Source organism: Mus caroli, unplaced genomic scaffold, assembly GCF_978045245.1.
Source record: "Mus caroli unplaced genomic scaffold, Mus_caroli_1 scaffold_6, whole genome shotgun sequence".
Classification (NCBI taxonomy): domain Eukaryota; kingdom Metazoa; phylum Chordata; class Mammalia; order Rodentia; family Muridae; genus Mus; species Mus caroli.
In genome coordinates, this window is record NW_028227261.1 from 13,268,217 (window position 1) to 13,272,561 (window position 4,345).

A 4,345-nucleotide genomic window follows, 5' to 3' on the forward strand; every position below is an offset into this window, starting at 1 on the left:
TTTGTTTAAAATCATATCAATGAAGGATTTTCCTTTTGTCTACATCCTCACCAGCATGTGCTGTTCCTTGAGTTGTTCATCGCAGCCATTGTTGGTATAAGGTGGGATCCCTGGCTTGTTTTCATTAGCATTTCCCACATGACTAAGGAACTTGAACATTTCATTACTTGCTTCTCTACAATTCAAGAATCCTCTGTTGAGAATTTTCTCTTTCATTGTTCTGTACCTCATTTGATCATTTATTTGTTTTTGTTTTTGTTTTTATTTTTTGTAGCCTAACTTTTTGAGATCTTTATATATTTTGGATATCATACCCCTTTAGGATGTAGTGTTAGTGAAGATTTTTATCCAATATATTATAGGCTTCTGATTTGTCCTATGGAAGATGTTTTTTGCCTTACAGAAGATTTGCAGCTTCATGATGTCCCATTTATCAATTCTTGTTCTTAAACCATTTGTGTTCTGTTCAGGAAATTTTTTTTCCTGTGCCAATGTCTTCAAGGGTGTTTTATACTTTCTCTTTTATTAGATTCAGTGTGTCTGGTTTTAGTTTGAGGTCTTATCCATTTGTACCTGGCTTTTGTGTAGTGATAAATACAGATCTATTTGTATTCTTCAGCATACAGACATCTATTTAGACCAGCATCATTTGTTGAAGATGTTCTTTCTGTTCCATTGTACTGTTTTGGATTCTTTGTCTAAAATCAAGTGTCTGAGGTATGTCAGTTCATTTCTTGGTCTTCAGTTTAATTCCATTAATCCGCCTTCATGTTTCTATACCACTACCATGCACATTTTATTTCTATTACTTGTTAGTGCAACTCTAGGTTAAAGATTGTGATACCCCCTGATGTTCTTGTAGTGTTCAGGATTGCTTTGGCTATCCTGTGGTTATTTTTCTTTTTTCTTTCATGTGAAGTTTTTAATTGTTCTCTGTAGGTTTGTGAAGAATTAATTTGGAATTTTGATGGGGGATTGCATTGAATCTGTATTGCTTTTCGAAAGATGGCCATTGTCACTATATTAATCATACCAATCTGTGAGCAAGAGAAAATTTTTGACCTCATGAAAAATTTCTCAATTTACTTTTTTAGGAACTTTAAGTTATTGTCATACAGGTTTTTTACTTGCTTCATTAAAATTACAGCAAGGTGTTTTATGTAATCTGTGGTTTATCTAACTTCTTTCTCAGTGTCTTTTTTTTTTTTTTTTAAACTTGTGTAGAGGAGGGCTACTGTTATCTCTCAGGTATTTCTGTATCCAACAGATTTACTGAAGGGGTTTCTTAGCTGTAAGCATCCTCTGGTTCAATTATTTTAGTCACATATTTATTCTTTCATTTCATCTGCAAATAGTGACACTTTGTCATCTTCCTTTCCAATTTGAATCCCCATGACTTCCTGTACTTGTCTTTGTCCTGTAGCCATAACTTCACATAGCATATTGAAGAGATATGGGCAGAGTAGACAGCTTTGTTTAGTCCCTGACTTTATTGGAAATGCTTTAAATTTCTTCCCATTTCATTTGATGTTTTCTTTTGGCTTGCTGCATATTTCCTTTATACTGTCTATTTATGCACCTCATAACCTTGTTCTCTGTACCACTTTCATCATGAAGGGGTGTATGGTTTTGTCAAAGACTCTTTTGGTGCACCTAGTAACAAGATCATGTGTTCTTTCTTTCAGTTTGTTTATATGGAGAATTGTATTGATGGCTTTTCCCATATTGATCCACCCCCAAATCCTTGGGAAGAAGCCTACTTGATCAGGGTGAATTAAGTCTTTGATGTGTTCTTGGATTCAGTTTGTCAATATTTTATTGAGTATATATGCTCCAATGATCATAAGGATAATCACTCTGAAATTCTCTTTCTTCTTTTGAGTTTTTGTGTGGTTTAAGTGTCAGTGTGAATGTGACCTCATGGAATGATTTTGGCAGTGTTCCTTTTATTTCAATTTAGTAGATAAGTTTGAAGAGCATTGGCTTTAGCTCTTGTTAGAATGTTTAGTAGAATTCCCCAATAAAACCATCTGGCCCAGGGCTCTTATTTTTGGGAGATTTTGCAGAAGTGCTTCTATTTCCTCAGGGGTTATAAGACTATTCAGATGGTTTATCTGATGTTGATTTAACTTTCTTAATTATATGTCAAGGAAATCATCCATTTCATTTAGATTTTCCAATTTTGTTGAGTACAGACTTTTGGATTATGACCTAATGGTTCTTTAAATTTTCTTAGTGTCCATTGTTATGTCTTCCTTTTCATTCTGACTTTGTTAATTTGGGTACTGTTTCTCTGCCTCTTAGTTACTTTGCCTAAAGGCTTTTCTAATTCATCAAAGAACCAGCTCTTGGTTTGGTTGATTCTTTGTCCTCTTTGTTTCTACTTGATTGATTTCATCCTCGAATTTGATTATTTCCTGCTGTCTACTCTTTTTTGGTCTGTTCTTTTTCCCCCTCTTTTTTGCTAGATCCTAGAGTGTGAAAACTCTCCAATTTTTTTATGGGGGCATTTAGCACTATGACCTTTCCTCTTAGCACTGTTTTCCTAATGTGCCATGAGTTTAGGTATGTAGTGTCCTCATTTCCATTGAATTCTAGGAAGTCATTAATTTTTTTTTTATTTTTTTCTGATATATTCATTTATCCTTTAGTAGATAGTTGTTCAGTTTTGACATATATGTATGCTTTCTATTGTTTCTGTTGTTGTTGATGTCAACCTTTAAAAAATAGTAATCTGACTTCCTATTGCTGCCAGGACCCCACGCCTTCCTCCGCGTGAGAGTCACCTAGGCTCTCGAGCTACCACCTCACTTAGCATCTGCCTGCCCTCTGCTTTTTCTGATTGGCTCAACTGGTCAGTGACTTGGAAAGACGTCCTTGATCACCAGATTTATGTATGACAGTTTTGACAGCACTTATCAGGCAACAATTGGCATTGACTTCTTATAAAAAAAACAATGTACTTGGAGGATCGAACCGTGCGATTGCAATTATGGCACACATCAGGTCAAGAGAGGTTCAGGAGCTTGATTCCCAGCTATATTCGTGACTCCACTGCAGCAGTTGTTGTTTATAATATCACAAATGTTAACTCATTCCAGCAAACTACAAAATGGATTGATGATGTCAGAACAGAGAGAGGAAGTGATGTCATCATCATGCTAGTAGGAAATAAAACAGATCTTGTTGATAAGAGGCAAGTGTCAATTGAGGAGGGAGAGAGGAAAGCCAAAGAGCTGAATGTAATGTTTATTAAAATCAGTGCAAAAGCAGGATACAGTGTAAAGCAGCTTTTACAGTGTGTTGCTGCAGCTTTATCTGGAATTGAAAGCACACAGGACAGAAGCAGAGAAGATATGATTGACATAAAACTGGAAAAGCCTCAGGAGCAGCCAGTCAATGAAAGCGGCTGTTCCTGCTAATCCTCCTGGCATCTCTCAACCCTTCTGCAGAAGCTCACTACTTTGTCCCCATACTCTTTCATTGACTGCAGTGAGAATATTGGCTTGAACCTTTTCCCTTCAATAATAACGTATTGCAATTCATCATTGCTGCCTGTTTCTTGGAGATGATCTATTAGCTTCACAAGCACAAAAAAGTCAGTGTCTTTATTATTTATATTTTTTAAAAGCCAAACAATTCCAGTGTACTCGTGATAACTTTGAGGATTAGATACATTTTCTTAACACTTTTTCCCTTTTTAATATTATGATAATTTACTTAAAATGATGAAAATCTGAGCAATATGTGTGTGGCTTGTTAAAGAGCAGTGTGTTCACAGCAGTTTTGCCTGCCTTCTTGCTGTCTACCAGCTTTTCTTGCCTCTTCCTTCTCCCCTTCCCTGTTCTTCCCTTTCTCAAACAAACAAGACATGGCAAACCGCAGTCTAGCCAAGCCCTTTGAAATTATTCATAGTTTTACAGACAGCTCCAGGCCATGAGCCACAATGTCCAAAATTATTCTTGAGCACTGACTTAAATTACTTAGATCTTCTTTGAGGTCAGAACTCAGCTGTTGCTATCATGATGGGCAGTGCTGGAAAGGGTTCTGGTATATCTTCAAAATGAGTCCACGAATTTACTGAGTGCTTACAGGTAAAGGAAGATAAGATGTATTTCTGATCAGAACATGAGCTTTACTAGACTCTGGGAGGGAAAAGAAGCCAAGTACTTCTGAACCATTTTTTAATATTTGTTTCGTCAAGGTGAAATTATAAAAGTTATAGCAGTTATCCCAAAATGTTTTAATTATCAAAATACTGTCTTAAAAAAATGTAATACCTTTTAAAGCATTAGATTTTACTTGGGTTTCTTTTCCAAAAAATGTTAGGTAGACAAGGCATTGT

The 4,345-nt window shown here is 35.8% G+C and overlaps 1 pseudogene; it reads left to right on the forward strand.

Annotated features, from left to right (window-relative positions):
- Positions 1-2,868: 2,868 nt before the first annotated feature.
- Positions 2,869-3,938, forward strand: LOC110293611 (ras-related protein Rab-6A pseudogene; annotated as a pseudogene).
- The last annotated feature ends 407 nt before the right edge of the window (positions 3,939-4,345 follow it).